The sequence below is a fragment of the Chiloscyllium punctatum genome, chromosome 19, assembly GCF_047496795.1.
Source record: "Chiloscyllium punctatum isolate Juve2018m chromosome 19, sChiPun1.3, whole genome shotgun sequence".
NCBI lineage: Eukaryota > Metazoa > Chordata > Chondrichthyes > Orectolobiformes > Hemiscylliidae > Chiloscyllium > Chiloscyllium punctatum.
This window is the reverse complement of record NC_092757.1, coordinates 71,385,606-71,413,544: the sequence shown is the minus strand read 5'-3', so window position 1 is coordinate 71,413,544 and position 27,939 is coordinate 71,385,606. Positions and strand designations below refer to the sequence as shown.

The 27,939-nt window shown below is 41.1% G+C and overlaps 1 long non-coding RNA gene across 1 annotated transcript; it reads left to right on the top strand.

Annotated features, from left to right (window-relative positions):
• The first annotated feature begins 175 nt into the window (after window positions 1–175).
• On the top strand, window positions 176–27,687 carry LOC140491245 (uncharacterized). Its single transcript, XR_011963249.1, has 3 exons — window positions 176–256; window positions 12,812–12,944; window positions 27,560–27,687. It is a non-coding gene; the product is annotated as an uncharacterized lncRNA (long non-coding RNA).
• Window positions 27,688–27,939: the final 252 nt, after the last annotated feature.

The following is a 27,939-nucleotide window of genomic DNA, read 5'->3' as shown; positions in this document are numbered from 1 at the left end:
CATGCTTTTTGGGGTACAACACAAAGACAATCATTGTAAAGCAGTTACAGTCCAATGGTGAAAATTGTAAAGCTATTAAAACAAGAACAAACATGCATGGAACTTAATCAAGTGTCTGGCAGCAGCAATTCATTTGTAATTGACACAAGAGATTCCAGCCATCTCTGTGAGTGGGTGAGAATGTCGCTGAGAGGATTCTTCATTGTATTTCCGGTGTGCGCGAACATGTGTAAATGTCCCTTCTCCTGGAATTCAGGTGCGTCCACTGTGTTCCTCCTGCAAGCGAAGTCTTCTGAGGTCTCTCAGTCTGCCTCTTTGTTTATGCTGTATCGGTTTCAATGGGAAATGAGCCTGCCCTTAGGGTATTGGGATGGGAGTGCTAGTGGGGGCTGGGAGTTTAACTGTGAAGGTTGTTTGGGAAGTGTATTCTCTGGTCTGGGAATAGCTTGGCCATTGTCTGGTTTCTTTGTTAGACTGTTTGGCCAAGACTGGGGCATTGTGTGTGTGTTCTGTATGTGTTGGCAGGCTTGATTTCTGTGTTTTGCAGGCCAGCTTCTATGTTTCTTATGTGGCCATGCTGTGGGTGGGCAGGGTGGTAGATCTTTCTCCCATAACTACTCATAACGAAGGGATCAAATCTAAGCTCTCCAGTCCCACCACATTTAGCTATGAATGTAATGGACAAGGGCTTTTGCCCGAAACGTCGATTTCGCTGCTCCTTGGATGCTGCCTGAACTGCTGTGCTCTTCCAGCACCACTAATCCAGTATTTGGTTTTCAGCATCTGCAGTTATTGTTTTTACCTACCTAATTAAATCACCATAACAGGAGGAGGAGGCTTTACAAACAATCCCATTCTCAATGACAGGGGAGTACAGCACATTCATACAAAAGTAAAGTTGACAACCTTCTTCAGAGCCAGCGGTGCTGAGTATGTGACCCGCCTCAATGTCTTTCTGAGAATCTCAGTTTTCAGCCAATTTGATTCACTTTGCGTAATATCACGAAGTGACTGAAGACACTGAATTAAGCATAGAAATATTGGGACATAAGAATATGAGGAGGCCCTTTGAGACTTCTTCAGCGTTCAAGATCACAGTTAATCCTCTACCTTAATGCCATATTCTTGTGCCAACCCTACATCCTCAGATGTTAGAAATAAGTAGAAATTTATTAATCTCTGTCTTGAACATACTAAATACTTTGCTCAGCTTCCACCCCCTCTGAAGTAGAGAATTCAAGGATTCACCATCCAATGATTGAAGAAATTCCTCCTAATCTCTGTCCCAAATGGCTCGCCATTTTATACTGAGTCTGTGTCTGCTGATTCTAAACCCCAAAGCTAAGAGAAATGTCTTTCTGCATTTGCTCTGTCGATCCCTTTTAGAACTGCACAAGTTTTAATGAGGCTGCCTCTCACATCCTAAATTCTAGTCTCCTCAATCTCTCCTGATAGGATCGTCCCACTATCCCAGGAATCAGTCTGGTCAAACACCATTGAAATCTGTGTAAGGCAAGTATATACTTCCTTAGGCAAAGGGACCAGCGCTCCAACACACAATACTCCAGATGTAATCTCCCCAGTGTTTCATGCATTAAAGCAAGACTTCTTGGCTCCTGTCTTCAGATCCTCTTGTGGTAAAAGCTAACATATCACTCACTCATCATCCGAAGTTCTCGCTGATTTTAAGCTAGCTTTTCACAATTTTTGAACAAGAACACCCAGGTCCCTTTGGACCTCATAACTTGCTAATCTCTCACCTTATAAGAGATACTCTGCACCTTCAAAGTCAATAACCTCACTCCAAGCCATCTCCCAGGCTTTTGACCATTCACCCAACCTGTCGAAATATACTTGAAGCCTATTTGCAATCTCCACACAAGTCACATTCTTACTCAGTTTTGTATCATCTGCAAACTTGTAAACATTACAATTACTATCCACATTTGCATCATTGTTATAGATCATACTGATCTATAAGTACCGATCCTTGAGGTGCTCTCCTCATCATAGCCTGCATGCTGAGAATGATTCATTATTCTTATGTTCTCATTCTACCCGTTAACCAATATCAATCTGCACTAGATTACTCCAATCCTACGAGGTTTTATTTCATTTAATAACCTCCTCTATGGGTCTATATCAAAAACATTCTGAAAATACAAATACACCACATTCACTGATTTCCCCCTTATGGACTGTGCTAGTATAATCCTCCAAAAGCTCTATCAGGTTCTCTAAACATGATTTTCCCCTCCATAAAGCCATTTTGACTCTGTATAATCACACAACCATTATCTAAATATCTACTAAGCATGTCCTTCATAACAGGTTCTTGTATTTTCCCAATTGCTGATAGTTCCCCTGTTCTCTCTTTTCTGCTTTTCATAAGCAGTGAGATTACATTCGAAACTTTCCAATCTGTAGGTACTGTTGCAGAATAAATAGAATTTTCAAAGAATATCACCAAAACATTCATTATCTCTGCAGCCACTACTTACAACATTTTAAGGTCAAGGTCATTGGTTGCCAGGGATTCATCAGCTTTCAGTCCCCTTAATCTCTCCACTACTATTTTAACTAATACTAATTCCTTTCAGTGCCACACTCTCAGTAGACTTTCAGAACTTAATTATTTCAGGGAGACTTCTTGTGTCTTCATTTATGAAGACAGACAAAAATGTATTAATTTGGCTTCTCTGTCATTTCTTTATCTCCTATTATAATTTCTTCTGTCTTTGTCTGTAATAAACCTACATTTTGTTTAGCTATACTTTTCCTTTCTACCTATCTGCATGAGTCTTTGTAATTCATTTTTATGTTCTTTGCCAATTTATATTGAAAATATAAGATCTAAATTGACATTTAAGATTTTGAAGAGTCTTGATGGCTTGGCACCGGAGAGGATCTTTTGTTTGATAGGAAAATCAAGAACCAGGGGTCACTGGTTGAAAATCAGATGTTTCCCATATAAAACACAGTTATAGAGTCATAGAGATGTACAGCAAGGAAACAGACCCTTCGGCCCAACCCATTCATGCTGACCAGATATCCCAACCCAACCTAGTCCCACCTGCCAGCAGCCGGCCCATATCCCTCCAAACCCTTCCTATTCATATACCCATCCAAATGCCTCTGAAATGTTGCACTTGTACCAGCCTCCACCACTTCCTCTGGCAACTCATTCCATACACGTACCACCCTCTGTGTGAAAAGCTTGCTCCTTCAGTCTCTTTTATATCTTTCCCCTTTCACCATAAACCTATGCCCTCTAGTTCTGGACTCCCCGACCCCAGGGAAAAGACTTTGCCCATTGACCCTATCCATAATTTTGTAAACCTCTATAATGTCACCCCTCAGCCTTTGACGCTCCAGGGAAAACAGCCCTAGCCTGTTCAGCTTCTCCCTATAGCTCAAATCCTCCAACCCTGGCAACATCCTTGTAAATCTTTTCTGAACTCTTTCAACTTTCATAACATCTTTCCGATAGGAAAGAGACAAGAATTGCATGCAATATTCTAAAAGTGGCCTAACCAGTGGGCGGCACGGTGGCTCAGTGGTTAGCACTGCTGCCTCACAGCGCCAGAGACCTGGGTTCAATTCCCGACTCAGGCGACTGACCGTGTGGAGTTTGCACATTCTCCTTGTGTCTGTGTGGGTTTCCTCCGGGTGCTCCGGTTTCCTCCCACAGTCCAAAAATGTGCAGGTCAGGTGAATTGGCCATGCTAAATTGCCCATAGTGTTAGGTAAAGGGGTGAATGGATGGATGGGTGGCGGGTCGGTGTGGACTTGTTGGGCCGAATGGCCTGTTTCCACACTGTAAGTAATCTAATCAATGTCCTGTACAGCCGCAACATGACCTCCCAACTCCTGAACTCAATACTCTGACCAATAAAGGAAAGCATACCAAACGCCTACTTCACTATCCTATCTACCTGTGACTCCACTTTCAAGGAGCTCTGAACCTGCACTCCAAGATCTCTTTGTTCAGCAACACTCCCTAGGATCTTACCATTAAGTGTATAAGTCCTGCTAAGATTTGCTTTCCCAAAATGCAGCACCTTGCATTTATCTGAATTAAACTCCATCTGCCACTTCTCAGCCCGTTGGCCCATCTGGTCAAGATCCTGTTGTAATCTGAGGTAACCTTCTTTGCTGTCCACTACACCTCCAATTTTGGTGTCATCTGCAAACATACTAACTGTATCTCTTATGTTCGAATCCAAATCATTTATGTAAATGACAAAAAGTAGAGGACCCATCACCGATCCTTGTGGCACTCCACTGGTCACAGGCCTCCAGTCTGAAAAACAACCCTCCACCACCACCCTCTGTCTTCTACCTTTGAGCCAGTTCTGTATCCAAATGGCTAGTTCTCCCTGCATTCCATGGGATCTAATCTTGATAACCATTCTCCCATGGGGGACCTTGTGGAAGGCCTTACTAAAGTCCATATAGATCACATCTGCCCTTATCAATCCTCTTTGTTACTTCCTCAAAAACTCAATCAAGTTTGTGAGACATGATTTCCCATGCACAAAGCCATGTTGACTATCCCTAATCAGTCGTTGCCTTTCCAAATACATATACATCCTGTCCCTCAGGATTCCCTCCAACGACTTGCGCACCACTGAGGTCAGGCTCACTGGTCTCACTGGCTTGTCCTTACCACCCTTCCTAAAGAGTGGCACCACATTTGCCAACCTCTGGTCTTCTGGCACCTCACCTGTGACTATTGGTGAGTTAGCATTTTATTTGCTCTCAGAAGTTTGTGTGTCTTTGCAGCACTTTACATGCAAAAGTGGTGAAACAGAGTCTTTGAATATTTTTAAGCCAGAGGTGAATGGAGTCTTGTTAAGCAAAGAAGTGAAAGTTTATCATGGGCAGGTGGGACTGTGGATTTGAGTTTACAATCCGATCAGTCATGAACTATTCTTTCTCCTCACTTATATGTATGTACATTCATATTCTATTTTCCCTTACATTATGAAATTCTTGATGTTCCTTTGCTGAATTCTAAAGTTCTCCCAATCCTAAAGCTTACAATATTTTTTGGTGACTTTATACACCTTGTTTTTTGATCGCATGCCTTCTTTAATATCCATTGTTAGCCATGACATTCTTGTTTTTCCTTAAAAGAATGTATGTTTTCTTTTAAAATCAAGCATTACTTCTTTAAGGTAAAAACAATGACTGCAGATGCTGGAAACCAGATTCTGGATTAGTGGTGTTGGAAGAGCACAGCAGTTCAGGCAGCATCCAAGTAGCTTCGAAATCGATGTTTCGGGCAAAAGCCCTTCATCAAGAATAAAGGCAGTGAGCCTGAAGCGTGGAGAGATAAGCTAGAGGAGGGTGGGGGTAGGGAGAAAGTAGCATAGAGCACAATGGGTGAGTGGGGGAGGGAATGAAGGTGATAGGTCAAGGAGGAGAGGGTGGAGTGGATAGGTGGAAAAGGAGATAGGCAGGTAGGACAAGTCCGGACAAGTCATGGGGACAGTGCTGAGCTGGAAGTTTAGAACTAGGGTGAGATGGGGGAAGGGGAAATGAGGAAGCTGTACACTAGCCATTCTATATCTACGGTCAAAACCTTCCATGTGTGTTGATTTAAAATAACTAACTGCTGGAGACTGAGTACAGGTTTTTACAATCACTTTATTCGAGCAACTCAAGGAAATATCTGCCTCAGTTAATGGACTGAAGCTAATCTTGTGAAGCATGCAGCAAAGTTAATTATCTTTATATAATTAGTATCCTCTTATCCACATCACAAACGTCCTTCAAACACAGCAAATAAAACAGATACCCTGCTGTGTCATAGGCTAATGTGTAAGGGTCTCCTTTACCCAGGCAGGATATCAACAATCAATTTTGCCCTGATGTTGCTGTCTCTTCATTTATCAGTGGTATTTCCTACACCATCTCCCCCCAAGCCATTCTCTGAATGTTTTTGTTAACATTGTTGCCTGTTTACACAGATGCCAACTGACACGAGTGTCTAAGCTGCGTAATCTTCACTCTATACTAATTTGAAACCTGCCTTCTACTTCTAGTTTGGAAATACCATTTATCCCTTATATGCAAACCCTAAATTTCCCCTAACATATTCTTCCAACCCACCAAAGCCAACTTTACATTATATCTTCATAATTGCCCTTGTTTGGATTTAAGACCCTAGTTTCAGATTGAAATGTATCTTTTTCAAACCTAATGGAAAATAAAGGATCTTGTACAAAAGGTTTCTTAATTTTCCCTTTCTCATTACATAAGACTAGATCAAAAGTAGTCTGTGATCTAATTGGTCCCTCTACATATTGTTCCTGAAGACTTTTTTAAAGTCTGTATCTGTAAAGCTATTTTAAACAAAGAAGGTGCCAGGTTTAAACTCAGATGAGGTAATTTGAAAATTAATGATTTATTTTCACTGTTATTTTGACAACGATATTATGCATTTGTATGCAAACAACACAGGTCATCATTTTTAGGCTGCATTTTTTTGATTGTACTCATGAACTACCTTTTGTCATTTACATAAATGATTTGGATGCGAGCATAAGAGGTACAGTTAGTAAGTTTGCAGATGACACCAAAATTGGAGGTGGAGTGGACAGCGAAGAGGGTTACCTCAGATTACAACAGGATCTGGACCAGATGGGCGAATGGGCCGAGAAGTGGCAGATGGAGTTTAATTCAGATAAATGCGAGGTGCTGCATTTTGGGAAAACAAATCTTAGCAGGACTTGTACACTCAATGGTAAGGTCCTCGGGAATGTTGCTGAACCTTAGAGTGCAGGTACATAGCTCCTTGAAAGTGGAGTTGCAGGTAGATAGGATAGTGAAGAAGGCATTTGGTATGCTTTCCTTTATTGGTCAGAGTATTGAGTACAGGAGTTGGGGGAGGTCATGTTGCAGTTGTACAAGACATCGGTTAGGCCACTGTTGGAATATTGCGTGCAATTCTGGTCTCCTTCCTATCGAAAAGATTTTGTGAAACTTGAAAGGGTTCAGAAAAGATTTACAAGGATGTTGCCAGGGTTGGAGGATTTGAGCTATAGGGAGAGGCTGAACAGGCTGGGGCTGTTTTCCCTGGAGAGTCAAAGGCTGAGGGATGACATTATAGAGGTTTACAAAATTATGAGGGGCATGGATAGGGTCAATGGGCAAAGTCTTTTCCCTGGGGTCAGGGAGTCCAGAACTAGAGGGCATAGGTTTAGGGTGAGAGGGGAAAAATATAAAAGAGACCTAAGAGGCAACATTTTTACACAGAGGGTGGTACGTGTATGGAATGAGCTGCCAGAGGAAGTGGTGGAGGCTGGTACAATTGCAACATTTCAGAGGCTTTTGGATGGGTCTATGAATAGGAAGGGATTGGAGGGATATGGGTCGGGTGCTGGCAGGTGGGACTAGATTGGGTTGGGATATCTGGTCGGCATGAACGGGTTGGACTGAAGGGTCTGTTTCCATGCTGTACATCTCTATGATTCTATTACCTTGAATGTAATCCAGAAGTTCTTCCTTCTCAGCATAGGTGCTTAACAGACTTACCCAGTCTATATGTGAATTTAAGTCACCCATGGTTATTGCATTCTACATACTAGGTGGACTTCCAGTTTCCTAATATAAATGGTACTCTAAATTATCACTACTCTTTGGTAACCTATAAAGAACCTACGGCTCCTACCAATATTTGCTGCTCTTTTTTTGTTTCTAAGCTCCTCGCCAACAGACTCTATAATTCTATTCTGTTCTTCCATTTCGAGATTTGTTGACACAAATTTGCTGATCTTGTTTGCTTAATAACAGCACAATCCCACCTCCTTTGACATGTATCGCTTCTCCCTCCTAAATGTCAAAAATCCTTCAAAATACAGTTTTCAGTTTTAATCACTCTGAAACATGGGACCATAATGGCAATTAAATCATACTGTTTTAACTCTACTAGCACCACCATCTATCTAGTTGCAAATACTATGTGCCTTTTGATTGAATAATTTTAATCCTGCCTTTTTAACTCTATTCTATAATTTGAACATTGGTCTAAGATTTGTTTCTGCTGTTTTCCTCTTTCATTTACAGCTCCTCTACTTTCAGATTCTGGATTAGTGGTGCTGGAAGAGCACAGCAGTTCAAGCAGCATCCGAGGAGCAGTAAAATCGACGTTTCAGGCAAAAGCACTTCATCAGGAATAAAGGCAGAGAGCCTGAAGGGTGGAGAGATAAGCTAGAGGAGGGTGGGGGTGGGGAGAAAGTAGCATAGAGTACAATAGGTGAGTGGGGGAGGGGATGAAGGTGATAGGTTAGGGAAGAGGGTGGAGGGTATAGGTGGAAAAGAAGATAGGCAGGTAGGACAAGTCCGGACAAGTCATGTGGACAGTGCTGAGCTGGAAGTTTGGAACTAGGGTGAGGTGGGGGAAGGGGAAATGAGGAAGCTGTTGAGGTCCACATTGATGCCCTGGGGTTGAAGTGTTCCGAGGCAGAAGATGAGGCGTTTATCCTCCAGGCGTCTGGTGGTGAGGGAGCGGCGGTGAAGGAGGTCCAGGACCTCCACGTCCTCGGCAGAGTGGGAGGGGGAGTTGAAATGTTGGGCCACGGGGTGGTGTGGTTGATTGGTGCGGGTGTCCCGGAGATGTTCCCTAAAGCGCTCTGCTAGGAGGCATCCAGTCTCTCCGATGTCGAGGAGACCGCATCGGAAGCAACGGATACAATAAATGATATTGGTGGATGTGCAGGTAAAACTTTGATGGATGTGGGAATCTCCTTCAGGGCCTTGGATAGAGGTGAGGGAGGAGGTGTGGGCGCAGGTTTTGCAATTCCTGCGGTGGCAGGGGAATGTGCCAGGATGGAAGGGTAGGTTGTTGGGGGGCGTGGACCTGACCAGGTAGTCACGGAGGGAACAGTCTTTGTGGAAGGCGGAAAAGGGTGGGGAGGAAATATATCCCTGGTGGTGTGGTCTTTTTAGAGGTGGCGGAAATTTCGGTGGATGATTTGGTTTATGCAAAGGTTGGTAGGGTGGAAGGTGAGCACCGACTCCCATAGCTACCTGGATTACACCTCTTCCCACCCTACCTCCTGCAAAAATGCCATCCCATATTTCCAATTCCTCCGCCTCCGCCGTTTCTGCTCCCAGGAGGACCAGTTCCACCATAGAACACACCAGATGGCCTCCTTCTTTAGAGACCGCAATTTCCCTTCCCATGTGGTTAAAGACGCCCTCCAATGCATCTCGTCCACATCCTGCACCTCCACCCTCAGACCCCACCCCTCCAACCGTAACAAGGACAGAACGCCCCTGGTGCTCACCTTCCACCCTATCAACCTTTGCATAAATCAAATCATCCACCGACATTTCCGCCACCTCCAAAAAGACCTCACCACCAGGGATATATTTCCTCCCCACCCCTTTCCGCCTTCCACAAAGACCGTTCCCTCTGTGTCTACCTGGTCAGGTCCACGCCCCCCTACAACCTACCCTTCCATCCTGGCACATTCCCCTGCCACCGCAGGAATTGCAAAACCTGCGCCCACACCTCCTCCCTCACCTCCATCCAAGGCCCTAAAGGAGCCTTCCACATCCATCAAAGTTTTACCTGCACATCCACCAATATCATTTATTGTATCCGTTGCTCCCAATGCGGTCTCCTCTACATCGGACAGACTGGACGCCTCCTAGCAGAGCGCTTTAGGGAACATCTCCGGGACACCTGCACCAATCAACCACACCGCCCTGTGGCCCAACATTTCAACTCCCCCTCCCACTCTGCCGAGGACGTGGAGGTCCTGGACCTCCTTCACTGCTGCTCCCTCACCACCAGACGCCTGGAGGAAGAACGCCTCATCTTCCGCCTCGGAAGACTTCAACCCCAGGGCATCAATATGGACTTCAACAGTTTCCTCATTTCCCCTTCCCCCACCTCACCCTAGTTCCAAACTTCCAGCTCAGCACTGTCCACATGACTTGTCCTACCTGCCTATCTTCTTTTCCACCTACCCACTCCACCCTCCTCCCTGACCTTCATCCCCTCCCCACTCACCTATTGTACTCTATGCTACTCTCTCCCCACCACCACCCTCCTCTAGCTTATCTCTCCACCCTTCAGGCTCTCTGCCTTTATTCCTGATGAAGGGCTTTTGCCTGAAACATCGATTTTACTGCTCCTTGGATGCTGCCTGAACTGCTGTGCTCTTCCAGCACCACTAATCCAGAATCTGGTTTCCAGCATCTGCAGTCATTGTTTTTACCTTTTCTCTACTTTCAGAATCAACTTTGTTTTTATTCATTTTGAAAACTCTCATAGGTTTCCATTCCCCTGACAAGTTAAATGTAACCCATCCTTCTTGGACAGGTCCCATCTTCCCCAGAACAAGTCACAATGCCCCATAAATCTAAAGCCTACTGTTTTTTCAGCTTTACTTTAATTTTTTTTTCTCATTCTATACTAGCATGTGGTACTAGTAGCAACAGTCTCAAAGGTCCCACTTGCTTTTCAGTTTCTCACCCAAATCCTCAAAATGTACTTTTGGGACCTCATCCCTCTTTCTCCCTATGTCATCAGTGCCAATATGGATATCTGGTTCTTCAACCTCCTTCAAAAGATTCCAAAGCCACTCTGTTCAGCCTTGACCCTGATCTAGGAGCCAAAGGAGGAAATTCACTCCTCAGGCTTGCTCCGTCATTTGTTACAATCATGGCCAATCTTATCTCAGCCTCAACTTCACTTCCCTGTCTGCTGTCCATAACCCTTAAACGCAATACTAATTAAAAATTTATCTTCTCCTAAAACATGCCTTCCTGAAGTCACGTCTATGTCCACAGAAGTGTCTGTCTGTCCCTCAAATTACTGAATATAAATGTAATTAGAATATTGAAATTGCCGTTTTAAATTATTGCAGTTAATATAACATAAGTAAATTTCTTCAGTTGTGCAGTAATTGTTCAAAGAGAAAGAAAATGACAACCTACAGGACAACATGGTGGCTCAGTGGTTAGCACTGCTGCCTCACAGCACTTAGGATCTGGGTTCAATTCCAGCCTTGGATAACTGTCTGTGTGAAGTTTGCACATTCTCCCCATGTCTGCATGGGTTTCCTCCCACAGTTTAAAGGTTCAGTGGATTGGCCACGCTTAAATTGCCCATAGTGTTCAGGGATGTGTAGGCTCGGTGGATTAGCCATGGAAAATGCAGGGTTATAGGGGTACAGTAGCGGGATGGGTGTGGGTGGGTTGCTCTTCAGAGTGTTGGTGCGGACTGGAAGGGCTGAATGGCCTCTTCCCATACTGTAGGGATTCTGTGATTGTATGATACAGGTCATGAAGGTGTGTCAGAAAATCCTTCTGCCCAACACTTTGGAATGCCCTGGTGAAGTAGTTTTTCTACCAACCACAAACACCTATGAATCTGGATTAAATATTTGTCTCTGGTCTTGTTGGAACTTAATCCTTGATTTCTTGTCTCTATATAGAGCAGCCAGTATTAAAATTCAACCTCCAGCTCTATGTGAGGGTGATTTTCAGAAATTCTGTTATTCTGATATTTCATATTTTATTGTCTGTTCAACATTAGCTAAGAAATGGCAGCCATGAAAATGACTGTCACATATTATTAATTTCTGACCATTATTTGTTGCTGAGACAAAGACAGCAGCTTTGATATGAATCCGCCCTTACCAGACAGGAGAGGAAATGAGGTGGTTGTGGTGAACAAGTGACCCAGCTCTGCCCTGCACATGCCAATTCTTTTGTAACAGCAGTGGATAAAAGAACATCTGAGTTTGTCAGCATCAATTCATTTAAAATCAGGATCCAACTGTGCAGTTTGAAGCCTGAATTGATGCTATTGGTTCCTGTTACCTGTTTCCTGGCTGTCAAAGTACATGGCTCTTCAGCAGTTCTTCTGACCTAGAAAGAACGAATGGTTCTTTTGAGTCTTTTTAAGGAAACATTCAGTTTTTTTCTCTTCTGACTGCAGGCCACCCCTGTAGTGAATGGAACAAGGTCAGCCAGCTGGATCTTTTCCAATAGGAGTTCCCTGATTAGGACTGGTAACCTCGTCCCATCAGGGAGCTTTGGCTGACAGATATATACAGGAATGTCAGGAGTTCTGTTTACTCCAGGAGCCAGCTCTGAGCTAGCTGGATCAGTGTCATATAGTCTGCATGCATCAGTAAAGGGTGACTTGGTAATAGTTTACCAGCCTTTGATGAGTTATTTCAACTCCCATCCCCAATAACTGACCAGAGTTAATTCTGTTCCCCGCCTCCCAAATTTTGAAATTGGTTTCTTCTAAGTTGCCAGTCAGTGTTTTCTCCCACTATGCACTGCCGTGAATTTCTGTGGTTTCCTGACTGTGGCCTCCTGCCATGAAAGTTCACTCCCAACCCCTGGCCAACCTGTCCATTTTGCTGGTTACAAAGTAGGAGACAGAGGTGCAAGATGTTACTGAGGTTTGCAGGAATTTGCATCCTTAACCTTGTTTTTTCTTAAACCAATTTCAGCCTGACTACACCCCTATAAAAAGCCTGGTCAGTATGAGACATCTGAAGTCAATAGTTCATTGTTGTTCAGTAGTTTGTACAATATTTCAATCTACCACTATGTCATAGTTTTAACCATTGAATCACGTTGTATTAGGAAAAGTAATAATTTAGACACTTTCAATACAGCAGCCAAATGTCTATATATTACAAGAATGTAAGCAGTCTGGTTTTGGTGTTTTAACAGTAATTTTATCATTTAGTTACTCACTTTGATTTGATTTATCATTGTCATGTGTGCCGAGATACAGTGAAAAGTATTGTTCTGCATGCTATATGGGCAGATTGTACGACACAAAGTACATCCGGGTAGCAGAACGGAGTGCAGAATACAATGTTACAGTCATTGAGAAGATCCAGAGAGAGAGGGAGATCAACATTTTTTGAGAGGTCCATTCAAAAGTCTGATAACAGCGGGTAAGAAGCTGCTCTTGAATCTGTTCATACGTGTATTCAAACTTTAATGCCTATTCAGCTTTTGTTATTAATTGTAGACATTGTAGAAATCATTTTTGGAATGATGATTTCCTTCATAATTATTTCTCTCTAAGTAATTGTCAAGTATTACCAGTAATTTGAAAACAAACGAGACAATAATTCAATGTAATATTTGAAAGCTTTGAAACATTAATTCCAATGACTTTCCTTTTCATTCTTTTTCATGCTGATAGAGTGTGAGATTGTTTGAGACTTGTGAATCAAAATTAAATTTAAAAAGTAGCACGTTTAATGACTGTTACCCTGATACTAACAAGCTGGGTCTTTCTAAATCGTTGACTTGAAGAAATACGGCTTATCAATGTTTATTTATGGTTATAGTAACCTTTTTATAGCCTGTAGCTTCAATGTTGTCCCAAGCTGCAGTGTCCAATAACTCAGCCACCTTCATGCTGCTGCTTACTTAATCTCACTCATCTATCAGCTTCTCCCACATGCTCACTAATCATTACTGGCTCCTTATTGTTCAATGTGAGGCTTTTACAAAGCAAGCACTTGACTGCAGATTCCTCACAGACTCCCAACTCTGCACCCTCCTTCTTTATTCGGGACTCTCCATCACGTTACTTTTGTGATTTGCGCAATTCTGAAATCCCCTCCCCAATATGTCTCAGTCTCTTCACTTTAGTTTTCACCATTTAAAAACATTTTGAAAAAACCCACATTTGGGTTTGGATCATCTCTCCATGCTTCAGAATCTAACTTCTTTTTCCTTTTATCGGCATCACTTAGTTGTCCAGTTGTTTGATAAAGGAAACAGGATGCTTTCTACGTTAAACTAATATAAGATTCCATAGCTGGTTGTCATATGCCTTTTCAAGAATGTTTATTTGTCCACTCACAAGTTGTGGTGTTTGTGAGTTCCTCTGGTTTTGCTTAGAATGAGATCTTTCACTTGGCAAAAGATGTTTTTCTTCATTTTGATCATTTTTGCAAGTTTGATAGTTGCTGACGATTGTTATTATAGAGGTAAAAGCAATGACTGCAGATGCTGGAAACCAGATTCTGGATTAGTGGTGCTGGAAGAGCACAGCAGTTCAGGCAGCATCCAAGGAGCTTCGAAACCGACGTATCGAGCAAAAGCCCTTCATCAGGATGAAGGGCTTTTGCCCGAAACATCGGTTTCGAAGCTCCTTGGATTGTTATTATAGCTGAGTTTATCTTGAATACTTACAAAAGTTTCTAAAGTTACAAAGTGACTTGCATCAATCAGGAGTTAACATTTTGCTTCATAACTTAAATAGGCTATTAAGATTGATCAGTCTTTGATGTGTTTACTGATCAGAAGTTTGTTTTGTTTCTATAAATCAGATGAGGAAATTGAGGGGTTTTAATACATTTGAATGGCCTTTGTGAATGGGAGACTTTCAATATAAATTGTACATGAGTGAGAGCAGTATCTAATTGTTTGGAGTTTTACTTTACTCTCCCCATGGCTCCTGTAATCTGCCCATGGTTGGCTATTGGATGCATGGGTGTGGAGGGAGCATGAAGATTTGAATGGCATGGAACAGGCAAGAGTGTTGTGATTTGGCATGGATGGGGTGTGAAAATTTGGAGATGGGAGTGAATGATGAAGGGCCCAATAGCTTCTAAACCAATTTGTCACAGAAAACTAAATAGGCTTTCTAACTGGCCTGCTTGACACTCTCCCTATGGCTACCTTCTGTGGTCAGTGTACCCCACTATAACCTATCCCTCCATCACTGGGTGTAACAAGACCTTTTAAACCTAGCTGAATCTGCCAGTTTGTGAAATTTACAGAGTTGAGCGAACTGTCATGGTATTAAAATCCCTTGCAGCTCACAAGTTTTCTTGCTGTGTCAGAAAGGATGCAATTGAATAGAGTAGAGCCGGGAGTTTGGTGAGTGAGACAGTCTCTCTTTCATTAAAACTCACTTCTTCTTTTGTCTTTTTCACCTTCAGTATTTGGTTCTTAATTCTTAATGATTGGTGAGGAGTTAATGTGTAAAGTTTAGAATATCAGGGCAGCTCTGCTGAGTGGAGTGTGTCTGCAGTAATTTATGGAATGTCACAGACATCTAGTACGGTCTAGGTAAACATATCTACAAGAAGCATCACCAAATGCAGAAACTTGAGCCCTGGTGTTTGAAACTATGGCAACAGCTGGAGTCACTATGCAAGGCAGAGACTTACATGGATGGCATATTTACAGACGTGATCACACTGCATACGAGGAGCTAACAGGCAGCAAAGGGATGGCTAACCAGAGAGGAGAAAGTGAGGACTGCAGATGCTGGAGATCAGAGCTGAAAATGGGTTGCTGGAAAAGCGCAGCAGGTCAGGCAGCATCCAAGGAGCAGGAGAATCGACGTTTCGGGCATGAGCCCTTCTTTCAGGAAGCCCTTCCTGAAAGAAGGGCTCATGCCCGAAACATCGATTCTCCTGCTCCTTGGATGCTGCCAGACCTGCTGCGCTTTTCCAGCAACCCATTTTCAGGGCAGTTTAAGAGAACCAGGTAAACAATGCAGGGCTCCCCTGAAGCAATATCACCCACTAAATGCTTCTGTATATCAGATCGTGGTTAAGGGTGATGATACCCTAGAGGAGTACAGCTGAAAAGCCAAGACTGTGGCACCATATATTGCTCTGTTGCTCAGGGAGGGTTAAAAAGGATTGGAAAAGAATAATGATCAAGGGCCCAATAGTTAAAAATCAGGTATTTCTGTGGCACAAAACTTGACTCCAGCATAGTGACTCCAGCTGTTGCCATAGTTTCAAACACCAGAGCTCAAGTTTCTGTGAGCGGCATGGTGGCACAGTGGTTAGCACTGCTGCCTCACAGCGCCAGAGACCTGGGTTCAATTCCCGCCTTAGGCGACTGACTGTGTGGAGTTTGCACAATCTCCCCGTGTCTGCGTGGGTTTCCTCTGGGTGCTCCGGTTTCCTCCCACAGTCCCAAAATGTGCAGGCCAGGTGAATTGGCCATGCTAAATTGCCCGTAGTGTTAGGTGCAGGGGTAAATATAGGAGAATGGGTGCGCTTCGGTGAGTCGGTGTGGACTTGTTGGGCAGAAGGGCCTGTTTCCACACTGGAAGTAATCTAATCAAAAATATACTCTATATTGGAGAAACCAAATGCAGACTGGGTCACCACTTTGCAGTCCAAGCATAAGCATGACTTGCCATTCCCATAGCTGGTCATTTTAACACAGCGCCCTGCTCACACGCCCACATGACTGTCCTTAGCATGCTGCAATGCTCCAGCAAATCACAGAGCAAACTAGTGGAACATCTCATCGTCAGACTCGGCACTTCACAACCTTCTGGACTTAATACTGAGTTCAACACCTTCAAATTGTGAACCCACTTCCATTCCTTCCCTTTCTTTTAGCGTTACCTGTTGCGTCCTCTGTTACCAGGTCCTCTCTCCTCTCCACTCCATTGGGACTGTGTGTTTTTTTTCCAGTCTGACAGTTAGACACACCATTGTTCTGCCGTTCTCACATTCCGATTACTTCATCTGTACTATCAACACCCTTTTTCCCCCAGTACTCCACCCACCACTATTACATAAATGCTGCCCCCTCCACACTTGACATCAACTCTGCTGAAGAGTCATTTAGACTCAGAACATTAGCTTGCTCTCCCTTATTGGATGCTGTCTGACCCTTTGTGATTTCCAGCAATTTTTGTTTTCAGTACAGATTCCGGCATCTGCAATAATTTGCTCCTATTCTTTGGTTCTAGAATGCTACCTTATCTTTCTGTTGTCAGGATAAAGGATCAGATTGGAGGGAGGGTTGATAAATCTCAGGGATATAATATGAGGGATATAATGAGTTGGCATGAAAGAGGTGTTGACACCCAGGGTAGATCAGCCATGATCTTATTGAATGGTAAACTAGGCATGAGGGATTGAATACTCCTGTTCCTGCTCCCATTTCTTATGTTCTTATATTGCAAATCAGCTGCAGGAGATTCAAAAAGGAATGATCAAGAAGCTGGTAATAAAAGGATAAAGAGAATATGAATAAGCACGTGAGTGGTGTAAAAGCTTCTATTGGTATGTGAAAAGGAAAAGATTAGCAAGGAAGAATGTGGGTCATTGCAGATGGAGACGGGGGAAATTATGAATAAGGATAGGGAAGTGGGAGAGAATCTAAACAATCACTTTGTGTCTGTTTTTATGGAGGAAGATACAGAAAATCTTTGCGATAAGTTAGGATAACCAATGAAAATTAAAAACTGAAAGAAATTAGTATTCAAACAATCGTTTGGCCCTACAAACCTTGAAAATTGAGGAAGAAAGAATGTCTTGTCGATGCTCTTCATCTTGCACTGATCAGGGCAATTTGCAAGCAAAGATAACATGAAGGAAAATGAAGAGTTTATTATGGATGAGAGGAGAGCACTAATTGTTGGTGAATGGACTTAGATTGGTAGAGGAGTTGCCATGGAAAATACACCTTAATTCACAGTTTATTAAATTTGATGGTACATAGCAACAAAGTGACATGAACTACCTCTGTTATCAAAGCTGTACAGGATTTGAATACAATTGACAAATTAAATAGCATTACAATGCATTCTAATTAATTTGCTAACAACCTCAATGGTAGAGAGAACAGTTCTATATTAGCTAATATCAACGATTGATCATCTTCTCCTAAATCATGTGACCTTTTGGTTTGAATCAAGACAAAGCAACATAGTTGATCAATTTAATATAAATAGAACTGTTACTTATTGCTTTCTAAGTGCCTGATTTTCTTTGCTGACAATGTGAATACTTGTAAGACGAAGGGTGGAAAATGCATGTCAAGTTCTGTTTCCAAAAGATAGTCTCTGCATACATTAAGTGGATTACAAAATATAGAACATAAGAAAACATTGGAAAATGTATCACAGGGATTAATGGGTTCGTGATGTTCTAAAAGTAATTAACAAAATCACTGACTATCCCAATGGTTGCATGTAATTTAACAATTTTCTCCTCATGTTTCAGTAACATTCAGTTTTTGAGGTGGTGGACATTGAAGAACAATACCTAATGTTTCCTGGAGAGTTTTAACTGACCTCACCTGCTAGGCATGGAATGATGGACTTTAATAATGAAGCTGTTGAGTTAATTCCATTCTCACTCATCATTATTTTGACTGCTGCCTTGTATGTTAATGTCAGTTGTCCAGTTACATCCAATGGGATCCAGATTGCACTGTTATCTGGCCTATGTGGGAAAGGCTCTACAGCTTCCCAATCAGGTGAAGGCAGGTCAACCGACTTTGGGAGGACACAGAGATACTCCACATTAAGCAGAAAACTTTCCTTTGTGGACCGAGGGATGGATAATTATCATTCTTCCATCTCACAGGCTTCCGTTTCTCTTGAAGCAGATCCTCCCAGAATATCCTCTCTAGAGGTTATCTTCCTGCTGCTGAGACTTGCATTGGTGCAACCTGGAGGCATCCAGTGACTCCCACCAGCCTGCTGCCCATCTCGGAGAGGCTGCTGACTGACATCACACAGATGAAGGTCGGCACCTAAAACACTACTGGCCTCAAACTGAGACCTGAATGTGTAATTTTCACTAGCACCACCCACCCAAACTCTCAGGGTAATAAAACTGGTCCTTCTATATTATCCAAGCTTACATAATATCGTTCCTTTATGTACCTGTTAGGCCTTTGTTCATTGCTTTATGAACTTTTGGACATTGGCCAATGGTATTCAATTTTTAAAGCCAGGCCCCATCAGTCATTTCTTCATTAAAGATAATACCAATCCTGTAAACATCCCTCCATCAGTTAGAAACTGTCCAGTTGTGAAGGTCTAGAGTTTGCTACAGTTAATGAGAGCAGGGATTAAAATCCATCTTTGAGTGAATGCTGTATTGTCAGATATGATTAATTTTGGTTGTTAAATCAAGGCGCTGTCTGCTTTTCTGGTAGACCCAACATGAAAAACAAATGAATTGATCATTTATTTCATGGTACTTATGGGATTCTCCTGTCATCTGCTGCATTATTTGCCCAATTTACGAGTAATTTGTTGTATATGGAGTACTTCAAGATATTTCTAAGTGATGCAGGTAAGTCACTATACTTGCAAAGATCCTATTTAATTTTTGTGATTGCCATCATTTACCTCATTAATTTGAGTTTCTTGGAGAATTGAAATTCATCTTGTGGGATTTTCACTGCTATTTGACTGAGTTGATCAAGGTTTTATACCACTTAATGTGTTATCTTACCAATAGATTGCACATTGTAATATCAATGGTATCACCATGCTCATGTACATAGAAATGATGTCTTCATTCTTCAGTGATAAATGCATAGCTACTATAATCTTCCTGTCAAAGCATTCCTAATGCTCAATACTTCAGAAAATTCGTAGTTAGTATTAAATCATTAAAGATTCCTAAATTACTAAAGATTTCTTGATAAAGTGTAGCTTTAGATCTATCAAGTGAAAGGTTAATTTGCACTTGGTGCCTTTTAAACAGGTATCATGACGTTTCAAATAAATGGATTAAAAGTTGGCCGAGAAATGTAGCCACAGAGGAGTAAATTAAGCAATTTTTACATGAATTTTAACAGTAGATCATATATTCTAGTGTTGACATTTAGTTCCTAGTGAAGTATGTAATAAAGAGCTCAACACAAGCATCTTCAAAAGTAAATAAAAATCCAGCATTACATTAGCAACAAAGAGAATTGAAATAAAAATCAGAACCCTGCTGTTCTAGAGTTGGCATGATCTAGGAATGACTGCCAAAGAACTTTACTTTCCAGATAAGTTTGTATCGTCTTCCTCTGTTATTGCGGCTATCACATTAGTAATAAGTAGCAAGACCGGGTTGAATGGGTTCCCTCTTTTCATTCTCCTGGTTAACCTGAACAAAGACTCATGGTCCTTACAGCATGGCACTATATTCCTATGCAATAAAAGTGCACTTACACAAGATTTATTACATCACTAAGGAGCCAAGTTTTCGTGAGTAAAATAAAACTCAATTTTGTTAACACCAAGAAAAATAATAAAGATGCAAGGCCAAGCACATTTGCACACAGATACAATGTTATAAAGGGATGGTGTTAAGGACAAATACAGGAATATTTAGGACAAAAAGGAATATACAGTTTAAAGCTCTTAGGATATCCTTGAGATATAAAGATTTTAATCTGGGACCATGGTTATTTAATTGATGTTTGGTAACATCAGCAGTATAGGTTTTGCAGATCTCTTCAGGTTTTTAGTGTCTAGATGTTGTGTTATCTCTGGATGCTTTGTCCCTTGAGAGGTAGACAGAGACAGCTATGTTCAGTTCTGCAGTCACAAATCCATCTCCCTACTCTGCCAAAAGCAGTTTCCTGAAATACAAACTGCTTTGTGTTTTTCAATATCTGCATTCACTATTTACGAGCTGAATGATTGCAGGTGATATCTTTTATCTCCAATGTGCAAAAATAATGATACTGGAGTTAACCAAAATAATAAAGACTTTTTCAGGCTTGACTGGATGAACTAATTTCAAACTCTTTTGATAAAATATGAATTTTACTTTCAACAATTGTTAATTCTCATGAAGCTTGGCTACCTTACCAGCTGATTGATGATGTTAAGTCAAGGTTTCAAAATTAATTTCAGCCCATGAAGGTTAAAGGTGTTAAAATGAGTTGATGAAATTTGCAAAACAATAGTGCACGTTTGATCCCTGTTCTAACACATTGACCCAAAACAGGTTGTTGCATGTAATTAAAACAAAAAGCAGGAGGAATTCCATTCTAACATGTTCAGTGTTTACTTGCTAAGATCATCAACATTCAGCACAAGGTTAATGTCTCAAGATTTATAAAAGTAGACGTGCAGCATTCTGCTTGTGATTAATAAAGATACAAAATGTTTGAGTTGACTGCACATCTGTCATTGAGGCATTGTTCAGTAGTTTATAAATCCAACATTGCCGATATTCAACACAAGCTACATATGCTTTCTATATATCAGAGAATTGCTATTTTTTTGTTAATAATATTAGTAGTCAGCTTACTGAGATGATAATAGTTGACAAAATCATTATCATTTGTGAGTTCAGAGTGACTGAAAGAACTAATACTGCTTCAAATATATAAATTATTGGACCAAGACAGACCTAGAGCACACTACAACTACAACTGCAGAATAAATGCTAAGCCATTTTGCTTGGTGCTGCATTTGAACTTACGGTGTTAAAAGTCTGAATAGAGCTCCAGGATGAGGAGAAGTGAGAATCCTGTGAACAGGTAATCTCGCTTTATTTTACTTGAGAACCAGTTTGTGCCTAGAGACACAATCTATATTTCAGGAGTTGGTATTAACTGTCACTTGCAGGGTCCTCTTGTAGCACAGTGGTAGCATCCTTATCCTGAGATGGTGAGGTCTGGGTTCAAATCCTGCCTGCTCCAGGGGTGTGTAATAACATCTCTAAACAGGTTGACTAGGGGAAAAATAGGCCAATATAAAGAGTTTGGAAATGTCAGTGTTAATGATGAGTGACTGACTCCATTGAAAGAGATGTTTGCAGAACCATTGGTCTGAGGTGCTGATATGTCTACAGAGATTTCAAGTAAATACTCAAGAGTCTGTTGAAAAGAATGCTTTATTATCTGTTGCTAACTTTGATTCTGATTTTTCATTCTACGTAGAGGAACCTCGATTATCCAAAAGACGCGGGAGGGGAGTGTTTTGTTCAGTTAATCGAATGTCAGATAACTGAATGCTTGATAACATAATTAGCCAAAAGTCAGGACCTTGCGATGTTGTTCGGATAATCTGAAATTCGGTTAATTGAATGCCAAATAACCGAGGTTCCTCAGCATTAGTTGGCATGTCGAACCACCATAAATGTTCTGTCTTCAAGGAGTTTTCTAAATAAGCTAACATTGTTGATGTAATGAGATGAATTATACATTTGATCAATCAAAGTGTATACATTTGGAATGATTACAAACAATGCTATATGCACATTGTCTGATCATCCAACTTGCATTTTTATACATAAACTACTGAGATGCGCTGTCAAATGAGGCATTTATTTCAAGCAATCCTCTTCCTTGTCAGCTCTCTTCTGGGATAAACCCAACTCTGATTTCTCTTTAACTTTTCTTTTCTAAGTTGAGCATTATCCTCCCCTCTATTTAAAATACACTGACTTCCAATTTAGTCATTATGTTTTAGCTGTGGGCAATGTGGATCCCAGGTATCTATTCATTTTGCTGCTGTTGTTATTAACTGTCCCACTCTCTGGATGAACTTTGATGTTCTTGATCTGGTCTTATTATTTATCTCAACTTTAAGTTTAGAAACCACTCCAGTTTTTTTTGTGCCAGTCCTCTATACCATCGAAAAGATATGTAGTACTGAATTCTTGCTAGTAGCATACATGTGAATGCAAATCTCTTATACATGGTCTCATTTTATTTCACTGAACAAATACCTCCATGTCTCTTCAGTATTTTTAAAAATCATCTGCAGTAAATGAAGATTGTAGCACATAGTGCATCACTTTTATACTTTATCCTCAATGAAACACTATGAGAACTAGAAAAGCTGTCAGCAGGAAATAAAAACAAAACTGCAGTTAAGATGCTTTCACAATTGAAAGACTTAGGTGAATAATTAAACAAAACTTCAGGGTTACTTTACCAGGGAATGGAGAAATTCCACTTCTGTCTTGTGTATCATATTAATTATCTTTGATTTGCCTGCATAATAGAGTTAATCACCCTGTTTTAATTATAAACACAGTTATACATGGACGTAATAAACAAAATGAAGGTGAGGCAAGTCCTTAATATGCTACAAAATGTATCCAATTAAAGAATGCATTCAAGTTGGATGATCATGTATTGAGTTGAAGCACTGAATCCTGAGATCAGGATATTTGAAGTTCACATCTATGTGAGATGCAGCTCCCAATGAACAATTTGTAGCCTTATATACATTTAGTGAGTTTGGAGAAGATTTGTAGCTCAGGTTGAGGTTCTGGATGTAATTTTGCTCACTGTTCTGGAAGGTTTATTTTCTGACGTTGCATCACCATATTTTGTAACATCATCAGTGAGCCTTCGGTGAAGCACTCGTGACATGGCCTGCTTTTTATTTATGTGTTTAGGTTTCCTTGGGTTGATGATTCCATGTCCTGTGGTGATGTCATTTCCTATTCTTTTCCTCAGAGGATCTGCCTGTTTGTCCAATGTAGTGTTTGTTACAGTTCTTGCAAGGTATTTTCTTATTTTGAAAGACCTTATACAGACAACAAGCGAAGCTAATGTCATTTATAAAGCACCTTGCAAGAACTGTAACAAACACTTTATTGGACAAACAGGCAGAAAACTAGCCACCAGGATACATGAACATCAACTAGCCACAAAAAGACATTACTACGATTGAGACAATACATCCATCCTGGGACAAGCCAAACAGAGACATGCATGAGAATTCCTAGAAGCATGGCATTCCAACCGGAACTCTATCAACAAACACATTGAGTTGGATCCCATTTACCAGCCCTGAGAAAAAGAACAGGAAATGAAACGACCACAGGAATCGCCACCGGAAATGACATCATCAACCCAAGGAAACCTGAGTTTCATTATAATGCCCTCCTTATCAGGTAGGTATTCAATGGTTAGCACTTTCCAAACCCACAAGCTCTATTCCCTGGAATCAAGAAGAGCAGGTACATGGGGATCATCATCTACAAGTTTCTCTCCAAGCCAAACACCATTCTGACTTTGAATGACATTGCTATTTCTTCACTTGTTACTGGATCAAACTCCCTAATAATTCTGTGGATGCACCTCCAACAAATGGACTGCAGCAGTTCAAGCAGCTAACCTGCACCTTCTCAAGCACAATTCGGGATGTTTCCCGGACAGTAAGACACACATTCCATAAATAAACAAATCAAGAAAAGAAAATGTTGCGATTAGAAAATGTTTTTTGCAGTGTAAAAGAGATTCCCTGAAAAGATTAACCTGGCCCAAAGTCTCTGCGCAGTTGAGTTGGTAAATGGATAAGTTAAAAATTGAGACTAAAAATGAACGATATCCTGGGGAGTGAGAGGAAGCCTCCATACATTCCTCCTTGCCACTCCTACAGATGCTGAATCAGTGAAATTTTCAAACTTTGACAAGACATTTCAAATTGGGAAAAGTCCTTCATTGCGCTTGCACTCAGTTTGGTTGCACTAGCATTTTCCTACAAATATACATGTAAGATGAATTCTAACCACAGGTTATCATAGTGTAACATCCTCCTGTTGATCATAGAATTCCTACAGTGTGGAAGCAGGCCATTCAGCTCATCAGGTCCACATCAACCCTCTCAAGAGATTCCCACCCAGACACATTCCTCATCCCCTATCCCTGCATTTCTCCTGGCTAATGCATCGAGTCTGCACATCCCTGGACACTATGGGCAATTTAGTATGACCAATCGACCTAACCAGCACATCTTTGTACTGTGTGAGGGAACTAGAGGAAACCCACGCAGATACAGGGAGAATGTGCAAACTCCACATAGTTGCCTGAGAGTAGAATCAAACCTAGGCCCCGGCAATATGAGGCAGCAGAGCTAACCAATGAGTTACCACTCTGCCCCTTTCCTCTTTCCTGGTGGAGATCTATAGAGATTGTTTGCTATAGTGTGGTAGAGATATTGCCATTTGGTAGTCTAACAAGAAAGGCTCTTTTCTTAGCCAAGATGTAATCTATTGCATTGGAATAACCAGGTCAAATTTATGTTGGTGTAATTGATATTATGAAGTGGATCTCAACGCTAGGTCCTACTCTTTCAAGACCCAAAGCAGTTCATTTGAAGTTCATTTAACAAAATTGGAAGGTGCTTTAAATTGGAAGGCGGTGGTGAGCTGCCATCTTGAACAGTTGCAGTCCCAGCGATATAAGTTGATCCACAATGCAGTTAGGGAGGGAATTCCAGGATTTTGATATTGCTTCAGTGATGGAATGGTGATATATTTCCAAGTCAGAATGGTGAGCCGATTGAAGGGAATCTTGCAGGTGATGATGTTCCGCTATATCGGCTGCAAGTGTCATTCTATATTTTAGATGGAAGGTGTTGTCTGAGGATATTTGGTAAATTTCTGCTGTGCATTTTGTAGATAATACACACTGCTGCGACTGAGTATTGGTCGTGGAGGGAATGGGTATTTGTGGGTATGGTACCAATCATTTAGTGCAAAGTGCGATCAAAGATATCATGCAACCTTTCTGAAATCTCAGTCCAGGCAACTTTACCCTTTGTTTCCACAAATCTGTCCTTCCAATTAGGTTTTGCTTTCTTTGCAGAAATTCCTGAAGCAAGACCTTCAAGTTGTCAATGTCAAAATAACACACTACACTCCCTGCATTCTTCCTTGCCTCACTTGTTCTTCTAGTATTTGGTTTTTAAGTCCACGGTGGCTCAGTGGTTAGCACTGCTGCCTCACAGCACCAGGGTCCCAGGTTCGATTCCAGCCTTGGGCGACTTTCTGTGTAGAGTTTGCACATTCTCCCAGTGTCTGTGGGGGTTTCCTCCCACATTCCAAAGATGTGCAGGCCAGGAGAATTGGCCATGCTAAATTGTCCATAGTTGTTAGGTGCATTAGTCAGAGTGGGGCGGGTTACTTTTCAGAGGGTCGGTGTGGACTTGTTGGGCCGAAGAGCCTGTTTCCATACTGTAGGGAATCTAATCTAAAAAAAGCAAAACAACACACTGGTCCCATTGTAGAGCAATGGTAATGAGGTAGTAACAATCAGTGTAATGATTGACACCTTACCTGTAGCACTTCCTGGATCAGGAATCTGGTGATACACTCAGTCAATATGAATCATATGTTTCATTCTCATTCTCTTCGCATCTTGTTCAGCTTTCTGTGCACAGGAGGAGCAGGAGTTATGAGTTAACATTGCTTTCTTTTTGTGACCCTCTCTTATTCCTGTCCCAAGATTTGCAATTTCTGTATCTCATTGATCCCTTGCTGTGAAATAGGGCTCATTTGAGTTTTTTGCTTTCACGTTTTACTAGAAATTCTCGGGACACCAGACATTCAAGGGTGTGCAAGACTTCCACTACACTGCAAAGCCATAATTGTAACCCATATACAGACAGCAGCACTTCAATTAATAAGCTCCCACTTGTGTTAGAAAGATGCTATGCAACTATTCCCTCTGAAACCCTCTCCTGCTCTTAAATCCTGTACAATTTCACCCAGTCTTAAAGAATATTCGCCGTGATATTGACAGATCTCTGAAATATTCCCAATTTCAAAGCCTGAAAAGCCTGATAACATTATTAGCTATAAAATGTGAATTGTTCAAATATCCAGTGGCACTGTTGAGGGGATCCCTACTGGTGCCTGAGAAATTGTTAACAAGCATGCTGCTTCCATAGCTTTTATACACTTATTGTTCTGCCAATTGCTGTGCATCAGAAAGAGTCATTTTTAAAAATTGTATTGATTTGTAGAGTTTGACAAGCAGCTAGACGAAGTAAATGTGGCTAGTGTTTCAGATAAATGGTGAGAGCATAATAGTGATGCTAATCTCACTATACATTTCTATCTTCCAAGATTATTTAATAAACATGCTTGTGGATCAAAGAGTGATTCAAATCTGTGAAAGGTTAATAAGATAAAGGTTATTGATTAGTTGAGGATGGGATATGGCTAAAGATGTGACCATTCTGATGCAGTTAATGTATTGGAAAGTGAGATGAGATGATTCTGGCACTTGGAGCTATTTACGTTTAACACTAAACTGACAATTACTTAGTCATTACAGAGAAATGAATGAGCTACCAAATCAGATCACTTGATGTGGGAATTCTGAAATAATAGAACATGGTCAGGTTTATAGACTAGGACAGTTTTAATCGTTGTAAAATGAAATGGTACTTAGAGGATAATTTGGACTTTGAGATATTGCTTTCTCCCACATCCCATGTTCTCTCCATCCATTCGTTTGGGGCTGTCTTCACTGGTCAGCTCAGGCTTGGGTCATGGTCAGTCTTTTGATTGGGGCACTAATTGTGAGGATGGGGGTTTATATGGGGCAGTCCATGAAGTGTAGGGCAAAGTGGGATCTGGGAATGAGTTTTCTTTTGATTCTGAATGGTCAAATCACCCAGGCATCCTGTCAGGTTGATTTCAGAATGGATCACGTAACTCCTTCTATTTATATTAGATTTAAAGATGCAGTCTCAAAATAGATTGTCAGAAACTTAATAATTGATGCCCAATTTCTCCCCCATAACTATATTGTCTGTCATTTGAGTACATGTATTAACACTGAAACCATGAGCAAACACATCTCATGCATACCCATTAATGCTTTATATTAAAATCATCAAGGGTGTTTCATCTATTATTAAAGCAATGTACTCTTTAATTATTTCGAAGCTTAACAAACTATCAAAACAATATTAATTAACATTGACCTCTCTGTGATCTATTAGTATCTCTCAGACGTATCAGCCCTAATGTAGTCATCTGTTATAAAGATTTTTTTAAATTCACCTTTGTCTTTTCAGGCCATCAGAGAGATCTCCTGAACAGTCTGCTGTCTCTGGATGGCTGATTTGCCTTCCTATGAAGCTCTTACAATTCCTTTCCATGTGTTTTTTCCTGTGGGGTGCCCCCCTTCCCCATTGCAGTAAAGTGTGCTGTGCCTGTTTATTAACTTGCTTGACAATAATATGCTGCTCGTCCTTCTGGCAGTGCTCTGTGCCTGCTAGTGTTGTTTCTTGTGTGGAATAAAGACTAATTATCTTTCCCTGAAATGTGTCCACCATTTTGTCTGTACCACAATTTGCACCTTGCGCGGCTAATAATGCATTAAGTCATCTCTTTGCAATTGTAAACTTGAATAATTTCAATTAAAGGATTAATTTAATCTCAGTGAAGGCAAATC